The following is a 27,160-nucleotide window of genomic DNA, read 5'->3' as shown; positions in this document are numbered from 1 at the left end:
ATAGTATTCATATTTTCATTTATCTGTATCGCTTATTATTGACTGAAGAAATAGAGTAAATTGATAACTTAAAACTGTCTAGTTTCTTACCATACTATCAGTTAAATATGTGTTGTGTAAAAAAATTGCCGACTTGAGCGCTTAATTCTGTAAATATTCGTTTTATTCGTGCAATCATGTATTCTATGTAAACATGTGTTTCCTGTGGCTAAATGGAGTACAGATTTTGAAGGCCAAATAAAAGAAAACAGAACAAACAAACTTATTTCTTACTTTTTACTAATTACTATAGAAGGAATATGACTATTATGGGTACAAAGAAAAGGAGAAAACAGAGGACAGTGAAAAAAGCAAATAATCCTAGTAACCATAGGTCCGGAAACCAGTGGTTCCCCCGATAGGACGGATTATTACTGAGGAAATGTACACCTTATGACAGAGTCCCAAAGAATCCAAACTGAATACGTGCACTTGAGTACAAACACAGTACAACAAATGTTCTATAAGGCTACCGTTCACGTGAAGGCAAGCTTCAAAACGTTCCAAAATCCCAGGCGTGTTGCGGACGCGCTGACAGCCATCCATCATGCCTTCCGGACGCTGTCAATAGGGCTGAAATCCAACGGGTTCAGTCTGGTGCACATTGGAGGTCATGGTACAAGCGACTCATGACCGACACACTTCATCCACATTGGAGGTCATGGTACAAGCGACTCATGACCGACACACTTCATCCACATCTACTTGCAAATCACAGTTAAGTGCCTAGCAGAGAGTTCATCGAACAACTTTCTTGCTATCTAAACCTATGTTCCCTGTATTTAAGAATATGAAACGATGAAAAATCAAACATTGGTAGATATTCGCTGTTCAGTTGACGCATCACTTGTGGTGTTTCGAAATAAACATAGCTTTAGACATTAACGAGTTGTAATATTGGCATGACTGCACCTAACACACGTAGTATCGAGGAAGCTGCCGATTTTTGAATCTGTGTTTATTATTCGCCCATTTCGTTTGTACCTATAATAGTTACCGTGTATTTTATATAGAGGTGAAAAAAAGATACGGCAAGACATTGTGAGGAACATCTCACACAGTTTGAATCTGTGTCGAACTGAAAAAAACACCACCATTGTGATTCGGAAAACAAGGTTGGAACTATAGGCAGCTGCGACGTAACGTGTGGATTCAGATATATTTCTGTCGATCTGAAAATCTTCGTAGTGGTATCTGTTCAAAAAAGGGTCAAATATTTCATTCACACAGCTGTTTCTCTGACCATGGGGACCAAAAATGGCCATCAGTGGTTTATGGTCTGTCACCAAACGAAATTTCGTGCCATGCACGAGTACAAATGGTTCAAATGGCTCTGAGCACTATGGGACTTAACTTCTGAGGTCATCAGTCCCCTAGAACTTAGAACTACTTAAACCTAACTAGCCTAAGGACATCATATACATCCATGCCCGAGGCAGGATTCGAACCTGCGACTGTAGCGGTCGCGCGATTCCAGACTGTAGCGCCTAGAACCGCTCGGCTACTCCGGCCGGCACGAGTACATAGATACAGAATTTAGCAACAGCATCGATTATAAGACACAGTACTTTAGGTGTTACTCCTCTTACAACTAGGAGTAATTTTGTTGTGTCGCCGTCAGCGTTTTGTACGCATATGTCACCGTGCGCTCTGACCATCTCTCAGCCCAACAGGCAAGTACTGTGGCTGTGCCTTTGCAGTGCTGCGATGCGTTGTCAGTTGGAACAGTGATTTTACTCAGCATACATGCAGCTATACATGGAGCTTATTTGAATGTATTCTTTAACTGCTGAAAAGCGCAGTGGTATCTGGATGACGACAGAAATACTTTTTCGTCTCTGTCCCCGTTACTCCAAAGGATAAGTTATACCAATTGCTTATGATACAAAGTTTGTATGGTAAGTTTTTTTGAACTGTTACGACTGGAAAGTTATCAAATGTTCATATAATAATCAGCCATAAATATTTGGAAATTACTGTTCTCTAAGTGACTGATATTCTGGATAACAGATCGAAAATGCTATATAAACTGAGTATCGATATGAGACAATAAAGAAATACACAAAGTACCTCCAGAATGAATCTTCCACTACGCAGCGCATTTTACGCAGTTTCCGACCTCATTGTAATTTTCTTACAGTTTACTCTGTTGTAAACATTCAGTCAGGCAGCAAGGAAAAGAAAAAAGGTAAATATTGTTTCCCGCCAAGCGTACGTCAAAAGTTTTGAGACAATACTCTAGTACTAATTGCATGGTCACGAATCTGAAAAATTGTGTAAAGGGCCCTATATAATTTTTCAACAGTGTTCTGTAAATTGAAACGTGTAGTTCACTGATACGTGGCTCATACGAAGTCTACTTTTACCAGCAACCGCGACCTTCTGAAAGCGAATGTTACGCTTTCAAAAGTTACTGTTTTCATGCGAGCCGTGTTCGGTGTTCATGTTTTCTCTAGTTAGCTTTCAATGTCCCGTATTATCTCGTTCTTACAGGTACCACTGACGTTATTCTTTAAGAAAACATGTTTCAGGCAGGGCATTTTCACCTTTAAATTTACTTCTGTTGGCTGAACACAATATTGTTTCTCCGTTTATACGTGCAGGCTTGTTTCTCAAAAGATACTAAACAAACAGGAGGATTACCGCTCGTGGACGACTGCAAACCAATAATTCATCTGGTGACCTCAAAAATCTTAATTTCCTGCAAGAATTTCACACCACATGAAAACCGTATTTGAAAATATTCCTGCACTTCCCGTAAGTCTCTGGCGCTATTCCCTTTCTCACGGCAAACCTTAACTGTAGTATGACACATTGAATTCATGAGAAGTTAGGTTTTCATGTCAGTTATTCAAGGCTGATGATATTCTTGTCCGGTCTACAGCCGAATCACACAGTCATCTAAAGACAATATTTCAACGGTCTATCTAGCGACAACTTTACTCGAGAACGGAACCTTTGCATACCACCAGGCCTTTCGCTGGGTGTTTTGCCGCCCTAGGCGAGAACTTAAAACATGACGCCTCCTCTTTTTTACTACCTCCTCGATATGTCCCCCCCCCCCCCTCCTAAACCACCGACATCCAACGGTACAACAATGCTATCTCCTATTATGCTTATAATCATTAAACTAAGGTGACCAGACATCCTCATTTTCCGACGTCAGTCCTCAATTCTCGTGCTTTGTTCTCAGTTTCTTTAAAACTGAATGAAGACAACAGATTTGATTCAGTTTCTTACTTTTTGTCCTGAATTAAGATGACATTTGTTTCCATTTCGTAATCAGTAGTAGCTGCTTTAGTTTTGAGGTAGGTAGAGGTAATGTGTGTACTTTTGTCATAGTAGGCAGTCTTCTGCTTTTGAAAACAATTCAACGTTTTAATTTTTCCTCTTTTTCATTTTTTCTCCTCATTCGCTCAATTTTTCCCTGTTTGATTTCAAATTAATTTTTTCCGCCCTTTGCCGCCACTAAAATTTTGCCGCCCGTAGCGACCGCCTAGTCTTGCCTAATGGTAGAAACGGCCCTGCATACCACTCGCACTCAAATAAGAAGTTCCTAAGGGCTTGATATTGGGGAGACGAAGCAGTCTAGTGCTATTTCTGCAGTTCCTCAGTCTGATGGTTTTGAATTTGTTCATGGCTTCATGATGTGTCCTTTGCATTGAATGCTTTATTTCTTCTTCATCAGTTTGGTGCCATGATTATTCACGCTCGCAACAAGGTTGGCCATCATGTGTTCGGTCGGAGATGCACCTCTTGTCTTAGGATTAGGACGATCACCTTTCGGCTGTTGGCCCTGCGGAAACGATCCCTAGTAGTACGACGCCGGTGTCTTGATGTAGTTGCCTTGTTCGGTAGTCCCGCGGAAGGCACCGACGTGCTTCAATTTTGCACCCTCAGGAGCTGTGCAGTGTGAGTGGCAGTGGCATTTACCTACTCCACGGCAGACAGTGCAGCACTGTCTCACCAGTGGCAAGTAGACCGTAGTGAGGTAGAGAGGAGGCAGCCTCAACTCAGGTTTAAGGAGAGGTTAGAGGGCGTGGAGGAGCTCCAGTGTCCCATTCTTGAATACCTGAATATGTGGGAGTTAGGTCAGGTGCCTATCCATGGTTACACCATACATTTTTCCGACATGGAACATGAGTTGGAGGCACCGACTACCTTGATTATTGGCAAGTCAAGAGGCAGCTTCTTGCATGTGAGCACGAGTGCCTCTCAACGGAGTCAAATTTCAGTCGCAGTATTCAACAGGCTAGACAGCCCGAATCACTTCGCTTCATCACTTATGGCGGAGCCGAAGATGCATAAGGTGCTTGGTCTGAATATCATTATTCTAACGGTAACGGAATTTGTTATAAAACTGATACCTGAAATAATTGGATGATAGCTTACTATTGAGAGTCTATTCAGCATGGTAGACAATGTAAATATGAATTATACTTCATCAAATATTAATAAATGAATTATTTTTGAATGCATTATGGGAACAGCAGTGATCAATGTCTTATAAATAATTACTATTAAAAACAGCCTTGACGACAATTTATTTAATAAGGTGACCGGTTTCGACCACTACTGTGGTCATCTTCAGACCATTGAGTAGGAACCTCTTTGTTGGAGAATCACTAGTAGTGATTCTCCAACAAAGAGGTTCCTACTCAATGGTCTGAAGATGACCACAGCAGTGGTCGAAACCGGTCACTTTATTAAATAAATTGTGGTCAAGACTGTTTTTAATAGTAATTATTAATAAATGAACCTTAGAGATTTGGTGCACTGGCTCCTGCGGTGGTAGCCAGTCTGATCAACCTCCTCCTAAATTGTTGCAGTTTCCCATAGGAAATTGCCTGCGTTCTCATTCCACTTCTTACATGCTTCAATAACTGCAATCTCAACCAAACTACGCAGTGATCTTAGGATGGAATCTAATCGTTCCAAGACCAGAAATGTCACACTATCCTTCGCTTACCATATTTTCAAAACTGGAAATTTATCACAGCAACATATAATTTTTAAATAAGTTATGCTCATATGACTGTGAATAAAAGAAAAAAAACAAGCAAGAGCTTCTCAACAACAGTGCTATCACATTGAGATTCTATTTTGATCTGATTCCCAAAATTAATTTCTACAACTGAGTTTAACGAACAATATTAGAAAACATTAACGAAATAGATAATTAACATATCATTAACAGTTCGAACTTTCTGATTTCAATTAGATTATGAATATGTGATTGCTGAAGGCAATGTTTCTTTAAATTAACTTTCTGACAATTGTAGCACAAATGAAACAAGAATCATTGCATAATCATTTTATCATCATTATTTGTAAAGACAACATTTTAATTTTTAATAGAAGAAACTTTGAAGGCTGGACCATGTAGTCAACCAGTTTATTTGTTTTACTGAATCTAAAACTAAAATTTAAATTTTATTTTACCTTATCCTACTACAACAGCGTTCAAGCACTTCGTCAATCATACAGAAATTATTGTTTCCTGTTAGTATTTTCTATTTTAGTTCTGTAATTACATTGAAAAATTTTCATATTGACTCATGCATTTGCTGTAAACAGTTTTTTGTCAGGACATTGCCGTCTTTTAAACACTATCACAAAACTTTTTCGTCACTTTGCCATCCGATTTTTTGTAAACTATTATTCTTCACCAGATAGTTAAAGTATTTGCACACGCTTTCTTAACATTCCTTTTCAATAGACTTTCACGTATAGTCGCTTTTCGTGGGCTTGGAGACGACGGATTTGTCTAACCCAAACAGTTGCGAGTGACTGGCGGTTAGACGAGCAAGAGCACCGTCTGGACGACGTCCCGCCGTCTGCAGCGTGGCGGTCACCGCCAGACGTCAGAGTTGCCGGCTGCAGCCGGAGTGCTCATTCTGACTCCCTCCTCCACCCCGAAGGTAACCATACAGGACTCGTTCCTAGTTAAATGAAAGACATAAAATAGCATTAATTAGTTACTTAGTGTAGATAAAGGAAAAAATATGAAATAAATCACATTGCATTCTGTTAATACACTTTGTTCATTAACATTTCCATTACTGTATTATATCAGCCATGATCAGGTGTGTCAATTATTTAGTTTAACCCTGCAATCTCAATTCGTAGTGTATACGGCCAATAACTGTGTATCTTGTGTCGAATTACGTAGTATCTCTTGCTTGCTACATTCATTTTACATACTAAAATTATACACTACTGACCATTAAAATTGCTACACCAAGAAGAAATGCAGATGATTAACGGGTATTCATTGGACAAATATATTACACTAGAACTGACATGTGATTACATTTTCACGCAATTTGGGTGCATAGATCCTGAGAAATCAGTACCCAGAACAACCACTTCTGGCCGTAATAAAGGCCCTGATACGCCTGGGCGTTGAGTCAAACAGAGCTTGGATGGCGTGTACAGGTACAGCTGTCCATGCACCTTCAACACAATACCGCAGTTCATCAAGAGTAGTGACTGGCGTATTGTGACGAGCCAGTTGCTCGGCCACCATTGACCAGACGTTTTCAGTTGGTGAGAGATCTGGAGAATGTGCTGGCCAGGGCAGCAGTCGAACATTTTCTGTATCCAGAAAGGCCCGTACAGGACCTGCAACATGCGGTCGTGCATTATCCTGCTAAAATGTAGGGTTTTGCATGGATCGAATGAAGGGCAGAGCCACGGGTCGTAACACATCTGAAATGTATCGTCCACTGTTCAAAGTGCCGTCAATGCGAACAAGAGGTGACCGAGACGTGTAACCAATGGCACCCCGTACCATCACGCCGGGTGATACGCCAGTATGGCGATGACGAATACACGCTTCCAATGTGCGTTCACCGCGGAGTCGCCAAACACGGATGCGACCATCACGATGCTGTAAACAGAACCGGGATTCATCCGAAAAAATGACGTTTTGCCATTTTTGCACCCAGGTTCGTCGCTGAGTACACCATCGCAGGCGCTCCTGTCTGTGGTGCAGCATCAAGGGTAACCGCAGCCATGGTCTCCGAGCTGATAGTCCATGCTGCTGCAAACGTCGTCGAACTGTTCGTGCAGATCGTTGTCGTCTTGCAAACGTCCCCATCTGTTGACTCAGAGATCGAGACGTGTCTGCACGATCCGTTACAGTCATGCTGATAACATGCCTGTCATCTCGACTGCTAGTGATACGAAGCCGTTGGGATCCAGCACGGCGTTTCGTATTACCCTCCTGAACCCATCGATTCCATATTCTGCTAACAGTCATTGGATCTCGACCAACGCGAGCAGCAATGTCGCGATACGATAAACCGCAATCGTGATAGGCTACAATCCGACCTTTATCAAAGTCGGATACGTGATGGTACGCATTTCTCCTCCTTACACGAGGAATCACAACAACGTTTCACTAGGCAACGCCGGTCAACTGCTGTTTGTGTATGAGAAATCGGTTCGAAACTTTCCTCATGTCAGCACGTTGTAGGTGTCGCCACCGGCGCCAACCTTGTGTGAATGCTTTGAAAAGCTAATCATTTGCATATCACAGCATCTTCTTCCTGTCTGTTAAATCTCCCGTCTGTAGCACGTCATCTTTGTGGTGTATCAATTTTAATGGCCCGTAGTGTATTTACTTGTAGCTACACAACTCTTTTTATAAGTAATTATAAACGTCACCTTTAGGTGCGTCTTTCATTTTCACATCGTTTCTTACTTTTAATCCGTCTATTTCGTTTTAATAGCAGCATTTTGTATTACATATTGTTTCGATGTACAAGCGTGATTCATAGCAATTTCAAAAGAACTCATTGTTCTGCAGCCGGCCGCGGTGGCCATGCGGTTCTAGGCGCTTTAGTCCGGAACCGCGCGACCGCTACGGTCGCAGGTTCGAATCCTGCCTCGGGAATGGATGTGTGTGATGTCCTTAGTTTAGTTAGGTTTAAGCAGTTCTAAGTTCTAGGAACTGATGACCTCAGATGTTAAGTCCCACAGTGCACAGTGCCGTTTGAACCATTGTTCTGCATGTCAAATGAATTTCGACGATACACTTTCACAAGCTGAACAAGCGAAAAATTAGTTACGAGTATAATATGACATTGCTTCCATTCGACAGTTAGAGGTTCATTCTTTATGTCATCAGTATCTGGAACGTCTAGTCATTCTCCAAGCTCTGTTACGTACTTGTTTGATAACCATTACTTTAAAACTTATGGAACGGTTTTTCTGAATTACGTGTTTCTCTATGTTTGTGCACTGTCCAACTTCCCGAAATATACTACACGTTATTTGAAATTGGTTACCCCGTGATTAGACCCGGAACACCACGCGATTGTCAACCGACCGCCATGTCATTCTCAATAATTCATCAGCAGATGCGGTACGGAAGAACATGGGGTCTGGACACGGCACTCCCGGACGTTATCGACGTGCAGACAGTGAAGCCGCTGCCTTTCGATCAGTTATCTTCTCAGCTGGCATCACATGACTCAGTGCATCTGGGTCCAGTTCTTCCATCAAATAAAAATCCCTGGTATACTGGGAATAAAGCCCGGGTACCCCGCATAAGGGTGTGTCGCGTTGAACACTCTTTTTTATTCTACAAAAACAGAAAAAAATGATTGGTTTACAATCAAATGACATAAATAAGGCGACAGCTAGTTACAGTCATCATTCGTAGCATGAAAAATGGCGTTCAGTGAACCGCGCGACCGCTTCGGTCGCAGGTTCGAATCCTGCCTCGGGCATGGATGTGTGTGATGTCCTTAGGTCAGTTAGGTTTAAGTAGTTCTACGTTCTAGGGGACTGATGACCTCAGATGTTAAGTCCCATAATGCTCAGAGCATTTTTAACGGTGGCACATGGAAACAAATTGAACGACGTCCTGTATTCGAGAGGCATCTTCACGGTCAGCTCGTGGCAGTTGGGCGCCTACATTTTCTTCTTCTGCAACTTGATCAATATTCAGACCCATCTTACTCATTTAGTAAATCCTTGATGTACGCAACTTAGTCTCATCCATAGTAAATTAGGGAGACAGAAGAGCAGTCTCGAACAGTAGTATTGCGGAGTCCTTCAATGCCTTGTCATTCTTGTCAGTTTGTTAGGCAGTTCAAGACCTTCCGTTATAACAGACACCACATGTTTGCCGTCATATTCTTATATCCGGAGTGCTACTGATTTATTTTTCGTAAGTGGCTTGTGGGGGAGGTTAGGATTGGGAAAGTGCCGCAGAAGTAGTGGACCTCTCCGCGGTACTGCTAGTACTTCTTGGCCCAACCCATACCCCTCAACTAAGACAATTCGGAGCATGTTGACGCGTTTCTTACTGTGGTCAGGATACTTAGGTGTCTTTCGATTTCGGTTTCCATATACATTTTCTATTCAAGATGTCCATCACTTCCAGTATTGTTAAAAATGTAGTTGAATATTTGCCCATTAACCAGATCACTGTGTTATTTTTTGCGTGAGGGCAGTAGCTTTCTTTTGGTCTGTATAAAATGTTAGTCGATACATTGTCTTCGGAAGTTCTTGTTATTTGAGTAACTTTCTCTCTGTTACACCTCCAGTTGATAATACGACCTCCTTACGTGTATCGGTCAGGCACAGTGCCAATAAGGTTGGATTTACTGCAGAGGTTAGTGTCACTTGAACTGATGGCAAGGAGATGCTGATTAGTGCTGATTATTTTATGGGCTGCCATGTACAATGCCGTTCTCATGTCAGACGAAACAACATTACCACTTATGTTTTACGAGAATGTATTATAGGTTATTCCAGCATATTTAGTTGCTATGTTATCGGCTACATTGGCAGATACATGAAAGTTACAGTCATTGTTTTATTGCGATCACTTACATTGTCTTTCTTAATCCAGCTCTTCTGTAACAGCGAGCTTATACAATACTATACGATATAGTGTTTTCTGTGCAATCTGTTCATTAAGTGCCATCATGATTGTCGACTTCGTTTCTTAACTAGTTCATTTTTACTTAGAGTGAGGGTATTTATTAGCAGGACCACCATTTCATCCCCATCGAAGCGCAAGTTGCCGAAGTGGCGTCCAATCGAAAGACTTGAACCCAGCGAACGGTCTACCCGACGGGGAACAGGATATGTTCATTAAACGGTAATACACAACTGCATCCTTCGTGTACATGTTTATTATCAATTGGAAAAAAATAATTCCACAGTATATTTTTTTAAAGTATAAATATTTCAGTCTTGTTTCCGTCAGCGGCTGATTGTTTACTTCCAAAACGATAAAGCATGTTCTTTTTACTCAATACATGCTATCCCTTGCTGGTTTTTTTTTCATTTATATACAGTTCACCCACACAGAGTGACTCGAAATCTTTGAGTATTTGTCCATTATAGTTCATTGCCACATTTTGGCATAATATTGTCACATATCAATATTCTCATGTACGATTACATAAAGTACTCTGCACTTACTTCCAATAAAAATGTGTGTGAAATCTTATGGGACTTAACTGCTAAGGTCATCAGTCCCTAAGCTTACACACTACTTCATTACCTACGTCCTCTAATTGATCAGCATTAAAAATTTCACGTAACACTTCCTGAATATTAACAGTTTCGTTAAATTTACTTCATACATGAAAAGTTTAACAACTCAAAATGTGGCGCTCTTCTTGAATGATCCATGCATACGCGCAAGTAGCAGTGCCGAAGTGATAGTGTTCTTGTCATGAGGCATCATGAGGTAGCCTGTAACAAAACTGACACAGCTGCCTTGAAGTGGACAAATTGCGAGATGAGAGTTGTGACGTCTTTCGTGCTCGTTGGGGCACTTCACGCACATTGTTTGGTGACAAAAACTAAAAATTACTGCTTCTTTGCTTGTTACTTTTCCTGCTGGGGTGTGATATATACCGTTATCAGAAACAGTCTCAGGAGTTTGCAAGGGCGCTGCAATGAACGTTATGCTGAGAAATAATTTTTAGCAAAAAAATTCGATACGTTGCCCTGGTTCCGACTCAATTAGCATTAACGTTAGCCAATCAGGTTGTTGTTCGCGCAAATTGAAACACTCGCACGCGCTAAAACACGGTAATGCACATACATCTATAGGTCCTTGAGTTACCACCTGTTGAAATGCTCATTGCCAGTTTAAATTTGCCTTTTTCGGAAGCGACTTTTTTAAGCTAGGTGGGCAAAAGCTCCCTTTCTTAGGTTTGAGAAAACGAAAAGAAGAACACGTTTGGCACACTGCCTCTGGCAGACTGCTTGAATTTGCGAGCGCAACCACCTTATTGGCTACTTTCAATGCTAATTAAATCGAAAAAGCAACGTATCAAGGTTTTTGTCCTCACAATTATTTCTTAGCACAAATTACCCCACAACACCTATACCAGCTTTTCAGACTGTTTCTGTCCACCCTGCATACAGTTAGAGAGCAAAGCCTACTACACAATTTTTTTGTCTTTTTGTATTTATTTTCTTGTCTTTGAATGTAACCAAACATATGCTATACAATAACGTAATATACGCTCTTGTAGGTTAGCAATTTCTTCCGCCAACCTCTCGAAAAGTAAGTCTCTTTATGTGTGTCGTTAAGTGAACATAATGGACAGAGTTGTAAAACTACCGTAGGCTATCATAGGCTGCCATAAGCAAGCGTAGACTATGGTATTTTTCCTAGTAGCTTTGGTTAGTTAAGGTCATAGACGCATTATCTGTATGTTAGGTGTGTTGCATACCTATCTGACATTACGTCATAGCGATTGCAAGCCTTACAAGATTCCTCTAAAAACCGGAAGTGGTGAATTGTGTAGAATCTGAGCGAAGATATAGAAAGGACCTGGTAATCAGCGGGATATTTTTGTTCTACATAGTTCCCGTAATGTCTGTTACTTAAGAGCCGACCGGAATGGCCGAGCGGCTCTAGGCGCTACAGTCTGGAACCGCGCGACCGCTACGGTCGCAGGTTCGAATCCTGCCTCGGGCGTGGATGTGTGTGATGTCCTTAGGTTAGTTAGGTTTAAGTAGTTCTAAGTTCTAGGGGACTGATGGCCTCAGACGCTAAGTCCCATAGTGCTCAGAGCCATTTGAACCATTTTGTTACTTAAGAATAAACACTGTTTATAAGAAAACTGAAATTGTCAGGTTTAATTAAGGTTTCATTGAAAAATTGTTGTTTTGTCATGTAAATCAGAGGGATGTTGTAAAAATAAAGGAAATAATAAATTTATCATATAGCGCTAGAAAACGCAATTTACTCAACAAAAAAGTAAACAAAAGTACATCAAACATTGCTGCAATGGTTTGTCGAACTTACATAAAACATGCCGGCCGGTGTGGCCGAGCGGTTCTAGGCGCTTCAGACTGGAACCACGCGACCGCTACCGTCCCAGGTTCGAATCCTGCCTCGGGCATGGATGTGTGTGATGTCCTTAGGTTATTTAGGTTTAAGTAGTTCTAAGTTCTAGGGGACTGATGACCTCAGAAGTTAAGTCGCATAGTGCTCAGAGCCATTTGATCCATTACATAAAACATGTTACTGTTATTCACAAACATCTTTCCCATTGATCAATAATAACAGGAAATTCTTGCTGTGATCATGATAAAGAATGTTCTATTTAGTGTAAACTTACAACAGTAATTATATAGATTTATTTATGTTTGTGCATGTAAACTGTACTTGAATTGAAAGTAACTGCTTTTGTTACATAAAAGCCCTAAAATTACGCTTTCAGCTAATTTTTATTATTTATAAAATGCAGTTTATATTATGTAAGGGTATAAAATACACAACAGACTAACACCGAATGAGGCGTGGCTGTAATAATATGTCTAGGCGCGCAGTTCGGAACCGCGCGACTGCTACGGTCGCAGGTTCGAATCCTGCCTCGGGCATGGATGTGTGTGATGTCCTTAGGTTAGTTAGGTTTAAGTAGTTCTAAGTTCTAGGGGACTGATGACCACAGCTGTTACGTCCCATAGTGCTCAGAGCCATTTGAACCATTTTTGTAATTATATGCAAAACAAATAACTAATGGAACAAGTAAACTAAGAGTAATCGTGGACTGCCGAATTTTCTGTCACACATTCATCTATGATTCTTTTTCTGCCATTTATACCAATACTACCGGTAATGCCGCCATTTATCATTTACCACGTCATTTATGAAATGTACCATAACTACCGAACTGCTAACGATATGAAACACGTAGAATGTCGTTATATGCAGAAGAGGACATGATGGCCGTATACTTGCCGGGATAAACAAATCAATACAAGAAACAGTATTTTCATAACCCTAAAATACCTGTCAGTTTTTATCTCATTGTCACTGTACATGCTGGTCTGCTCCCTTTTAGCGTGAAGCTGTATTCTAGGATATCCCTTTACGGATTTAGCCAAACAGCGATTCAGAATAAGCAGGGAGGGAACACAGGACGTCGGCCCCGGGCGGGGAAGCGCGGTGTGAGTGACGGCGCGCCGTACAATGTAATCAGGCAGCAGTCCTCAAACGCCCCCTGGAGACACAGCAGCCGCCACAAGCAGGCAGCAAACAGCAGCGGCAGAGGCAGCGGCAGAGGCAGCCAATAAGCCGCTGCCGGTCGCAGGGCCGCACGTCTTGGCGGGCCCTCCTTGATGACGCCCTTGTAGCCCGCTGCTTGTCTGCCGCGCCAGGCCGGCTCTCGGCTGAATAGCGTTGCCAGCCTAATGAACGCCTGCTGCGGCTCACATAGACAATGCCACGCAGGGGCCTCCTCACCACACCAGCAAATAGCTGCCACTTGCTGTAGCTAGCGGTCGTCGCACCACCAGTGCAGGCTGGGCTCGCCTTGAATGCGACGTAGCACTCCGGTTAGATTCTTCAGTTACGCTGACAGAAAAAAAATCTCAGTGCTAAGAGAGAGTTGTACGACATAAACGATAGTTGGTATCCATGTTTCTATATCTGAAAAATGGTGTCCATCAAATTTCGCGCCAGTCGCATGAGAGTGGCGCCAGTAGCGCCACAATGAGGATGTAAATCACTTTCGCTCAAAATACACGTTGTAACGCTCGTGAGCGTTAGTTAATTTTTAGACTGGCCGTAGTGAGTTGATGTTAGCCAAGAATGCCTTTAAGGTGACAAAGACGCCACTATCAACACGTCACTGAGTATGAACAGGTCGTGTACCAGGGCTATGAGAAGCTGGATGTTCCTTCTGCTATACTGCATAAAAACCTGGTAGGAATGTAGTCACTGTACCTGATTGCTGGCAGCGAAGCTCACGAGAGTGTACCGTCCTAAGAAGACTGAGCTCCAGATAGCCACCTAGTACTACTGAGAGGGAAGATCACCATGTTCGGCTTATGATTCTGTCGCAAACGTAATGCATCTACAACAACAATTTGACCACGGGTTGGCACCACAGTGACACAATGGAGTCTTAAAAATCAGTTACTTCAAGGACAGCTCCGAGCCAGACGCCCTGTGGCGTACATTTCACTGACCCCAAACCACCGTCATTTGCGACTGTGAAAGAACTGATGTTACTTTTGCTCGCCCTATCTGGTGGCACACAGCTAATCATGAATTTAACTCTATTACTATAGGTTATCCGTCTTGAACTGACAATCATATAAATGAATTTAACTCTTTTCAATATTATCACAACAAAAATTAAACTTAGCAATAAACGGAAAAGTAGGAGGTTCTTTGTTCTCCGTAATTAATTTGAGCATTCAATTTTCATCTCATGTAACGGCCGTTCCAGATGGGGTCAAATTCAGTTACATAGTACTATTCCTGAATTTGTTCTGAACGTTCTTTAACTTCATATAATTATAAATATTCCCTAAACTATATGGAATGTGATAAGAATGTGAAGCCAATTTGTTTGTGATTGTATGTTTGTTTTTAGAGTTGTTTGTCAAAGAATAGTATTAAAGGAAGATGTAAATTACTTGTAAATGGTTTCAGTGACTTGAAAACCGAAATATTTGTTTTCCTTTCTTTTTTTCTATTGGGAAACATGCTGAAGTGGAGTTAGATATTAAACTGTGTTATGATCTGTGATTGACTAATACTGTTCATCACATGACGTGTAACCTGCTGGCTGTCTGTTTATTAATGAATGATGACTTACAAGTTATATTCATCAAAACCACCAGCAAGGTCCACTTTCCCATCAACTCTTCAATCATTTGCCTCCAAATCATTTTGAATTTACGTCTGACATTTCCGACTGGTTTTTGTAACACTGCCTGCAAGTTGGCACCATTTAAACCAGTTACCAAAATCATTTTGTATCTAAAATTCTAATTTAGAAATAAAGATTCGACATAGAGTATGTAAATATGCCATAAGGAATGCTACAACTTTTTCTGACAGCACGTTGGTTTTATTCAGGATTCCAATACACCACACTGTTTCCCCTCATTTGGTTACAAAACTTCATTTTTAAACATAATCTCCATTCAATCAGATGTTCTTAAGTCTCCTTATTGGGAGGCCCATATATCTGCTTGGTACCTCTCTAATGGTCGACATCAGAGCAAATGTCCTCCTGCATCAATAACCTCATCCATGTGTAAGTAGGCTGTTTGGGTTTTTATGTTGGAAACTCCACACAGCGCTCTGTATGAAAAATCACTGACTGTGCTGTGCGCAGTCTGTGGCTGGTTTACACTGTTGGAATATTTGCTATTGTAGTGTTCGGCAGCTGGATGTGAACAGCGCGTAGCGTTGCGCAGTTGGAGACGAGCTGTCAGCAGTGGTGGATGTGGGGAGCTACGCTATGCGCTGTTCACATCCAGCTTCCCAACACTACAATAGCAAATATTCCAACAATGCAAACCAGCCACAGACTGCACACAGCACAGTCAGTGATAATTTTTTTTTTTTTTTTTCATCAGTCTACTGACCGGTTTGATGCGGCCCGCCACGAATTCCTTTCCTGTGCTAACCTCTTCATCTCAGAGTAGCACTTGCAACCTACGTCCTCAATTAGTTGCTTGACGTATTACAATCTCTGTCTTCCTCTACAGTTTTTGCCCTCTACAGCTCCCTCTAGTACCATGGAAGTCATTCCCTCATCTCTTAGCAGATGTCCTATCATCCTGTCCCTTCTCCTTATCAGTGTTTTCCACATATTCCTTTCCTCTCCGATTCTGCGTAGAACCTCCTCATTCCTTACCTTATCAGTCCAATTAATTTTCGTCTATAGCACCACATCTCAAATGCTTCGATTCTCTTCTGTTCCGGTTTTCCCACAGTCCATGTTTCACTACCATACAATGCTGTACTCCAGACGTACATACTCAGAAATTTCTTCCTCAAATTAAGGCCGGTATTTGATATTAGTACACTTCTCTTCGCCAGAAATGCCTTTTTTGCCATAGCGAGTCTGCTTTTGATGTCCTCCTTGCTCCGTCCGTCATTGGTTATTTTACTGCCTAGGTAGCAGCATTCCTTAACTTCATTGACTTCGTGACCATCAATCCTGATGTTAAGTTTCTCGCTGTTCTCATTTCTACTACTTCTCATTACCTTCGTATTTCTCCGATTTACTCTCAAACCGTACTGTGTACTCATTAGACTGTTCATTCCATTCAGCAGATCATGTAATTCTTCTTCACTTTCACTCAGGATAGCAATGTCATCAGCGGATCGTGTCATTGATATCCTTTCACCTTGTATTTTAATTCCCATCCTGATCCTTTCTTTTATTTCCATCATTGCTTCCTCGATGTACAGATTGAAGAGTAGGGGCGAAAGGCTACAGCCTTGTCTTGCACCCTTCTTAATACGAGCACTTCGTTCTTGATCGTCCCCTCTTATTATTCCCTCTTGGTTGTTGTACATATTGTACATGACCCGTCTCTCCCTATATCTTACCCCTACTTTTTTCAGAATCTCGAACAGCTTGCATCATTTTACATTGTCGAACGCTTTTTCCAGGTCGACAAATCCTATGAAAGTGTCTTGATTTTTCTTTAGCGTTGCTTCCATTATTAGCCGTAACATCAAAATTGCCTCTCTTGTCCCTTTACTTTTCCTAAAGCCAAACTGATCGTCACCTAGCGCATTCTCAATTTTCTTTTCCATTCTTCTGTATATTATTCTTGTAAGCAGTTTCGATGCATGAGCTGTTAAGCTGATTGTGCGATAATTCTCGCACTTGTTAGATCTGCCGTCTTCGGAATTGTGTGGATGATGCTTTTCCGAAAGTCAGATGGTATGTCGCCAGACTCATATATTCTACACACCAACGTGAATGATTTTAGAAATTCTGATGGAATGTTATCTATCCCTTCTGCCGTATTTGACCGTAAGTCCTCCAAAGCTCTTTTAAATTCCGATTCTAATACTGGATCCCCTATCTCTTCTAAATCGACCCCTGTTTCTTCTTCTATCACATCAGACAAATCTTCACCCTCATAGAGGCTTTCAATGTATTCTTTCCACCTATCTGCTCTCTCCTCTGCATTTAACAGTGGAATTCCCGTTGCACTCTTAATGTTACCACCGTTGCTTTTAATGTCACCAAAGGTTGTTTTGACTTTCCTGTATGCTGAGTCTGTTCTTCCGACAATCATATGGTTTTCGATGTCTTCACATTTTTCCTGCAGCCATTTCGTCTTAGCTTCCCTGCACTTCCTATTTATTTCATTCCTCAGCGACTTGTATTTCTGTATTCCTGATTTTCCCGGAACATGTTTGTACTTCCTCCTTTCATCAATCAACTGAGGTATTTCTTCTGTCACCCATGGTTTCTTCGCAGCTACCTTCTTTGTACCTATGTTTTCCTTCCCAACTTCTGTGATGGCCCTTTTTAGAGATGTCCATTCCTCTTCAACTGTACTGCCTACTGCGCTATTCCTTATTGCTGTATCTATAGCGTTAGAGAACTTCAAACGTATCTCGTCATTCCTTAGTACTTCCGTATCCCACTTCTTTGCGTATTGATTCTTCCTGACTAATGCCTTGAACTTCAGCTTACTCTTCATCACTACTATATTGTGATCTGAGTCTATATCTGCTCCTGGGTACGCCTTACAATCCAGTATCTGATTTCGGAATCTCTGTCTGACCATGATGTAATCTAACTGAAATCTTCCCGTATCTCCCTGCTTTTCCAAGTATACCTCCTCCTCTTGTGATTCTTGAACAGGGTATTCGCTATTACTAGCTGAAACTTGTTACAGAACTCAATTAGTCTTTCTCCTCTTTCATTCCTTGTCCCAAGGCCATATTCTCCTGTAACCTTTTCTTCTACTCCTTCCCCTACAACTGCACTCCAGTCGCCCATGACTATTAGATTTTCGTCCCCCTTTACATACTGCATTACCCTTTCAATATCCTCATACACTTTCTCTATCTGTTCATCTTCAGCTTGCGACGTCGGCATGTATACCTGAACTATCATTGTCGGTGTCGGTCTGCTGTCGATTCTGATTAGAACAACCCGGTCACTGAACTGTTCACAGTAACACACCCTCTGCCCTACCTTCCTATTCATAACGAATCCTACACCTGTTATACCATTTTCTGCTGCTGTTGATATTATCCGATATTCATCTGACCAGAAATCCTTGTCTTCCTTCCACTTCACTTCACTGACCCCTACTATATCTAGATTGAGCCTTTGCATTTCCCTTTTCAGATTTTCTAGTTTCCCTACCACGTTCAAGCTTCTGACATTCCACGCCCCGACTCGTAGAACGTTATCCTTTCGTTGATTATTCACTCTTTTTCTCATGGTAACCTCCCCCTTGGCAGTCCCCTCCCAGAGATCCGAATGGGGGACTATTCCGGAATCTTTTGCCAATGGAGAGATCATCATGACACTTCTTCAACTACAGGCCACATGTCCTGTGGATACACGTTACGTATCTTTAATGCAGTGGTTTCCATTGCCTTCTGCATCCTCATGTCGCTGATCATTGCTGATTCTTCCGCCTTTAGGGGCAATTTCCCACCCCTAGGACAAGAGAGTGCCCTGAACCTCTATCCGCTCCTCCGCCCTCTTTGACAAGGCCGTTGGCAGAATGAGGCTGACTTCTTATGCCGGAAGTCTTCGGCCGCCAATGCAGATTATTTATCAAAATTTAGGGAGTGGCGGGGATCGAACCCGGGACCGAAGACGTTTTGATTATGAATCAAAGACGCTACCCCTAGCCAACATAAAAACCTAAACAGCTTACTTACATAAGAGCACTACGTGGCATTACCAACATAAAAACCTAAACAGCCTACATACATAGCCCCCATGCTCCCCACAAAAATTTTACAAATTGTTTTGGGCAGTGCTCAATAATTATTTGGTTATTTTTTTATATTAACGGTAACAAATATATCAAATGCACACACTTATTGATACACTGTTGGTCAAAAGCAAAAATTTTCTCACAGTCCATGAAGACAGTCCTGATCACTCATCACAGTAGTAATTGCAGTTTTTTTTCTCAAAGTCTGGGCAGTAAAAGAAAATGCACATGGAAGTAGTGGATTTCCATACAGTCTTGAAGAAGTAGTCTTGTCCTTCCAATGAAATGACAATGCTGGATCTTGACATGCAGACAGGTAATGGGCCACAACAGAGCGAACCCACAGCAGAGTCAGTCGAAATTTTGAAGAGTCTTAGTAGGTAGGTCATCACAGAACAGACCCACTGTAGTCCTGGTACAGAGTATGGGATTGGTGGGCCATCAAATGTGTAGAACCACTGTAGTCCTTGTAGAGATAGCCAGCAGCCATCTGTTGCGACTGTGTGGGTGCACAATCACCATTAAAGAGTCTTGCAGACAATATAGCAAGTCCATAAACCAGCACTTGTGCACTCACAAACTGTTTGGTATGGCCTTAGAACTAGCAATGCTGTTAACCAGTCCCTTTCTGCATTATCAACACACGTGCGAGCATTAACAGTCCCTTTTTTCACATGTTGTGCATATACTATGACCAACAGAAACGTGTGCAGTGATATGAAACTTAATTTGAAGAACTGGTGTCTATACAATTATAAATTTACGACAGGAGAATACAATTACAAAGGTACAAAATACATCATTAATGAACATAACAATACAGATAACATTTGTAGTAATACAGGCTTTATAGAAGAATAGAAATGAACATATACATAAGTATTACAGGAATTATGACATAAGTAAATACATAAAAGATTAGAATTGCTTTCGAAAACTCTACTTCACACACGACCATTAAAACAAAACAGAATAAATAATGTCTAAACAACTTTACAAAGTAAATAACATAGTATTAGAAAAATTCTACAGCATAACTCTTATCAGATAAACATATAAAGACGGGAAGAACACAAATACACAAGGGTACACAAACCACAAACACATAGCGAAATAACACAAAAGGAAAGGACAGGGTTTGTTTTCAGTGAGATGTCTGGACCTGCAGTCCAACCCAAAACTTCATTCCATAGATCATTCCTCTTATTTCAACATTTGCTCCTGCAAAAAAAAAGAAAGAAAGAAATAAAATAAATCCTAAGTAAGCCTGTTGTCCCTAGACCCTACTGTTTTGTTCATATTCTCATTGAACGATACTCATTTTTGCCCAAATCTTTTTCATATAACTTCTCAATGCATTCTTTTCCTATTCTTCATCGTTAGTTTCTTATATAGTCTACCCCCTCTTAAGCTAACTTAAATCTACTGAGCTAAGATATATATACTAAGGGATGAGGCAACGCAGCAACACATAACAAATTAACACAAACAGCAATGATAAATAAAATGCAAATTGGCAAAGCAAGCAGCATTATATCTAAATTAGCAAAGCAAATGCAACATTACAACTAATATGAGCCAATGAGCAGCAACAAGAAAAATAAATCAGTAGTAAAACTGGCTTAACAGAGTAATACAAAGTGAAATTCAGTAGCACTATGCCTGGCAAACAGCAGCAGCAAATGCAATAACTTATACCTAAATATGACATATCTCAAGCAGAAAAAATAGTACACTAAAGACAACAATGCAGATAAGGGAAATGTCTATTCACATCTTAATGTCTATGTCATTAAATTGGTGCACCACAACAACTTATTGTATAAAAAAATTACCAAATACTTGAAAAGAAAATTAAATATGCAGTTACTGTTGTTAGTCCCTTGTAATTGTTCTTTCCTTTCCATGTGCTCCTTTTTCGAAGATTGTGGATCATAAAATTATTATTTAATAGATCTGTTGACAGAAAGTGTTCACTTTAGCAAATGCATTTAATTTTATTTTATAAAACCAATGCTTCAACATAGCTGGAAACCGATATCAAATGAAATAAGCAACTATGTACAAAGGAAAGCATAAAAACATCATTCAATAGCCATGTGGCATTTCATAAGTCAGTAGAAATTCTCTCAACTCTTGTAGAAAGACACTTGTCATAATCAGATGTGCAGATGTAAGAATATTTCCCATCAATTCATAAGCATTTCAGTAAGTAGCACAAAGTACGAGCTCCACAGTATAATCATATGTTTCCAAGTAATAGCGTGTCATATTTGCGAAGCTTTCTACAAAGGAATGTCAATAGCGAGGTTAATGGCCTCTTTTTTCTCTACCTAATGGCTCTTTCTCTAGGCGACTGGCGCAGGTGGGCGCCCACAATGCATTACATCAAGGTCACTTAGCTTTCTTAACCAAAAATTTACGACAGCAGTTTTCGCTACAGTGACAGTCTCATACAACAAAATTTCACGGATCGAAAATTACAGTAGAAATGTGTAGAAACGAAATCTCATGAATAGCAGTGTTGTGATACATTCATGCATGGACACACAAAATCATAACTCATAAAGTACGATTCTTGGTTTCCAACATCCTTTTTCACAAACCAGAGACCCTAACTTCTATTCATTATTCATAAACATATAAACACGTAATCACATTCCTCATATATGGTAGCATCAGTTTATTGATCATAAACAAACCTCAACAGCATAATACACATCGTCATGGTAATAATAACATGATAAAATCTCAGCCAAATCTCAAAAACGTCGTAGCTTTCTGCAATAATTTCCAAACCTAAAAAAATTCTCTGCTCATTTCAATAGTGTCATCAAACATACTTTAAAAATCATGATCCCATACCAAATACATAATTCAAAGCTCTCATAGTATCACAATGGTTCTGAAAAAATATGAAGAGTTCACAAAGTACAGACAAAATACAGTTTCAAAAGTGTGAAGCTATCCAACTGTGTAATTGCGTAAACATGTGTCACTGACATAGTAAAAAAATGTTTTTCTCTCTCAGTTAAATGATCAGATAGCTGTGTAATTATGTCTTAGAGAAATATGGTACCGATGTGTAAAGTTGTATAAGCAAATACCATGTTAACTAGGGCTCCTTGTGCTTGTCACACACATGGTACACCAAGTAAGCGTGTACCCTCCTGAGGATAAATGAAATTATACGCTCAGATGTTGCAGATTACAGCAGTGGAATGAAATGTATCATTGAAAACTTTCTTTGTATCTTTGTAATTCAAAAATCTTAAAAAATAAATGTTTTAAGTACAAAAATTAATCACTCAAATGTGTGTCCTGTAGCGCTAAACTGTGCGTCTTGCTGTAAGATAATTCTGTCGAAGTGTCGTAGTTATCATCCATCATAAGCAAAGTTCTGCAGAAGTCAATGTACTTACCTCATCATAAACAAAAGTGAAATGCTTTGCATATAGATATCGTAGTTATTACGCTTACTGCCGTGATGAAGAAAGTACTGTACTGTAACGTATACTTGTGCTATGGAAAAGGCTGTCTCATTGTAGCTACACCACACAGTTACTAATAAAACATGTTTTACTTTCCAGAATAATACAGAAAAACTGTGCACATATAAAACAGATACACCGCAAAAGCAATAATATAAATTGTGTCACTCATTAGTAGAGTCATGATATAATCGTGTAGCTGTCAAATAAGCTAACCACTGTGTCATCTGATATCTCTCAGAAAGTACTTTAACTCCAGAATATACACTCCTGGAAATGGAAAAAAGAACACATTGACACCGGTGTGTCAGACCCACCATACTTGCTCCGGACACTGCGAGAGGGCTGTACAAGCAATGATCACACGCACGGCACAGCGGACACACCAGGAACCGCGGTGTTGGCCGTCGAATGGCGCTAGCTGCGCAGCATTTGTGCACCGCCGCCGTCAGTGTCAGCCAGTTTGCCGTGGCATACGGAGCTCCATCGCAGTCCTTAACACTGGTAGCATGCCGCGACAGCGTGGACGTGAACCGTATGTGCAGTTGACGGACTTTGAGCGAGGGCGTATAGTGGGCATGCGGGAGGCCGGGTGGACGTACCGCCGAATTGCTCAACACGTGGGGCATGAGGTCTCCACAGTACATCGATGTTGTCGCCAGTGGTCGGCGGAAGGTGCACGTGCCCGTCGACCTGGGACCGGACCGCAGCGACGAACGGATGCACGCCAAGACCGTAGGATCCTACGCAGTGCCGTAGGGGACCGCACCGCCAGTTCCCAGCAAATTAGGGACACTGTTGCTCCTGGGGTATCGGCGAGGACCATTCGCAACCGTCTCCATGAAGCTGGGCTACGGTCCCGCACACCGTTAGGCCATCTTCCGCTCACGCCCCAACATCGTGCAGCCCGCCTCCAGTGGTGTCGCGACAGGCGTGAATGGAGGGACGAATGGAGACGTGTCGTCTTCAGCGATGAGAGTCGCTTCTGCCTTGGTGCCAATGATGGTCGTATGCGTGTTTGGCGCCGTGCAGGTGAGCGCCACAATCAGGACTGCATACGACCGAGGCACACAGGGCCAACACCCGGCATCATGGTGTGGGGAGCGATCTCCTACACTGGCCGTACACCACTGGTGATCGTCGAGGGGACACTGAATAGTGCACGGTACATCCAAACCGTCATCGAACCCATCGTTCTACCATTCCTAGACCGGCAAGGGAACTTGCTGTTCCAACAGGACAGTGCACGTCCGCATGTATCCCGTGCCATCCAACGTGCTCTAGAAGGTGTAAGTCAACTACCCTGGCCAGCAAGATCTCCGGATCTGTCCCCCATTGAGCATGTTTGGGACTGGATGAAGCGTCGTCTCACGCGGTCTGCACGTCCAGCACGAACGCTGGTCCAACTGAGGCGCCAGGTGGAAATGGCATGGCAAGCCGTTCCACAGGTCTACATCCAGCATCTCTACGATCGTCTCCATGGGAGAATAGCAGCCTGCATTGCTGCAAAAGGTGGATATACACTGTACTAGTGCCGACATTGTGCATGCTCTGTTGCCTGTGTCTATGTGCCTGTGGTTCTGTCAGTGTGATCATGTGATGTATCTGACCCCAGGAATGTGTCAATAAAGTTTCCCCTTCCTGGGACAATGAATTCACGGTGTTCTTATTTCAATTTCCAGTAGTGTATTTTCAAGTAAACCAAAATGTTGCATTAAAATCTCATTAGCAGGATCGGTATATGTTCTAAGTATGTGAGCCTTATAGTCGTTATGTAATCGTGCAACTAGCAAGCAAGAATGTACGCACACAATAACACTGTGTCGTCTGTTCACTATAACAATGCATTCGTAATTACTGTCTAAATATGTTCCCTAGATTCTAGACTGGATAGTTAACTTCAAAACATTGTTGCATGTTAACAGTTTCTATGTGTGACAAAGCGTACTAGTAACGTGAAGTGAAAAATTTTATAGCAAATACTAAGTTAAAAAGTAGATTATCTCTCAATAAAAGGTTTCACATATCAAATGTGGTGCAATCTTTTACCCTTTCTAGTGCGCAGAGTTTCAATTTCAAAGCAATTATCATGTTGTATACGTCGGTGAGGAATGCTAAAATTTTTCTCAAGGTTAGCGTCTATGTTATTTTTCTTTGTCTTTGTGCCAGCCGGTGTACGTGGCTGCCTGCGCTGCGAGACGTTGTCTGTCTCTTTGTTGGCGCGCGTCGTTATTGGGATTAGGAGACGTAACTTCTACAAATTCACCTTGCTGAGAGTGCCTGCTCTGTTTGAGTCCCGCCAGTTCTGATTGAATTCTGGTCAATTGTTAAGGTTATATCGTCTGTCGTCATGTCGGTAGTTGCTGTAATTTTTTTCTTGTCGGTCACGTGGTGGAGAATTTCTCCATGAGTCGTAACTGCGCGGTGGACCTTTGCGTCTGAAGTTATTCTGTCTCCTTTGATAATAATTATTTTGGTTCCCACATTGTCTGTTTCTCTGATTGTCTCTTTCATATTCATTACCATGGAAATTCGATCTTTCTCTGTAATTATTATTCTGCCAACGGTTGTCATACGGGTGGTGTCTGTTTTGGTCACGATTTGCGTTGTAAGAATAGACTTTTCGTGTCCAGTTATTATTTCTGTCATCGTGGAATTGCGACTGATGTGACCTGTAGCTGTTGTGTTCCTGTTTTCGCGTCCCGCGATTGTCAGTGTCAATTTTCAATTCTTGTAGCAGTCCCTGAAAAGCATAAATGTCGTCTTTGCAACGTCCTGCCAAAATAATATGTCGTAAATGTTCAGGCAATTTGATTAAGCAAATTCGAATAAGTTCTGATGGGCTGTATGGGTTTGACAGGTACTGATTCTTGTGCAACATGTCTTCAAAATATTTGACGAGACTGGAAAATTCAGATTGTTCGAAATGTTTCATCATTATGATGCTATGTTTTACTCGGTCTTGAGTATCTTGAGACCAATATGCTGAGAGGAAGGCATGATAAAATTCTCCTTCACTGTGACAATCGTGAATGACCGATCGCATTCTTACAGCTGGTTCATTCTCTAAGTAGCCACACATAAATTCTAACCTGTGTTCCAATGACCAGTTGGGAGGAAAACAATGAGAGAATTGATGAAGCCATGCTTGTGGATGAATGTCGTTGCCAGAATTCTTAAATGATTTGAATTTACGTGTAGTAATAAACAGTTTATAGTCAAAATCATCTTGTCGGTGAGTCGCATATTGGTCATTGTTACGTCGTGTCGGCGGTTCCATCTCAAAATTCGGTGCACCTTGCCAATTTCTTTCATAATTTCCGAAATGCCCTGTGTTATTATTTTGTGGCTTTTCCGTGTTTCTAAGTCCCTCTTCCAGTGTTGGAGCGCAAGCCTCCTCTGAAATGTGTAATTATTGTATTACTTGCGCCAACTGATCTTGTACTTCCCGGATTTCTCTTCTGTGTTGAGTATTAATTTGATTCTGATTTTGTTTGACTTTCCTAATTTGTTCGTACTCTTCTGTATCATTAAAGACTGCCGGTCTTGTGTCATTCAGATTATCATCTACCTTCGTAGATAAATTATTTAGCTGATCCGAAAGTTCGACTACTTTCTCCGATAATGAACTGATTTCCTCAGTGTGTTCTTCTGAACCAAGTTTCAGAGTGTCCATTTATGTTGAAAACGTATCTACTGTATCCTTTAAGTTTTCTTGAGTTTTTGAATGTTGCGTAACCGAATCGGTAGATGCAACTTTGAAGGTGTCGTGATTTTCATGAAGAATAGTTTGCAGTTCCTTTATGGCTGTTTCGTGATTCTGTAATGCATTTCCATGACGCGAAAAAATAGGTTGTAAATGCTCACAAATTTGTGTTTTTACGTCATTACAGACTTTTTGACATTTAGATTCGATGTTAAGTAACTCAGCAGTTAAACCTTCACTTGTTTGTTCAAGCGTGGTGTCTAAATTTTGAAGATTTTGTTCCATTGTGTCTAACTTTCGAAGATTTTGTTCCATTGTGTCTAACTTTTTAACTCTCAAACGGAGTGGTGACTTCTTAGTATCATAAATGGTGTTGGGGATCCAAAAGGATACAACTCAATTTTATCTATGAAAATTAATTTACTTTACTTTCATTAGAAATATTTATTTATAAATTCCTTAACTGCCAATGTTACAACACAAAACTTCAGTTAAACTAAAAAAATCTCTATAAAAATCACAAAAGGAAAACAAGTTTATGCTACACTACTTAACATTGAAATGAAATGCAATATAAAAATTCAAACATGTTTATTCTATCAGAAATAACATGAAAAAGTAATAGACTGCTGTGTGATAATTATCTGCATGTAATGAACATCAAATATGAATTGATACAGAGTTTTTCACACATCGTCAATAA

Source organism: Schistocerca piceifrons, chromosome 2, assembly GCF_021461385.2.
Source record: "Schistocerca piceifrons isolate TAMUIC-IGC-003096 chromosome 2, iqSchPice1.1, whole genome shotgun sequence".
In the NCBI taxonomy this organism is placed as follows: domain Eukaryota; kingdom Metazoa; phylum Arthropoda; class Insecta; order Orthoptera; family Acrididae; genus Schistocerca; species Schistocerca piceifrons.
Note: the sequence above shows the minus strand (reverse complement) of the source record.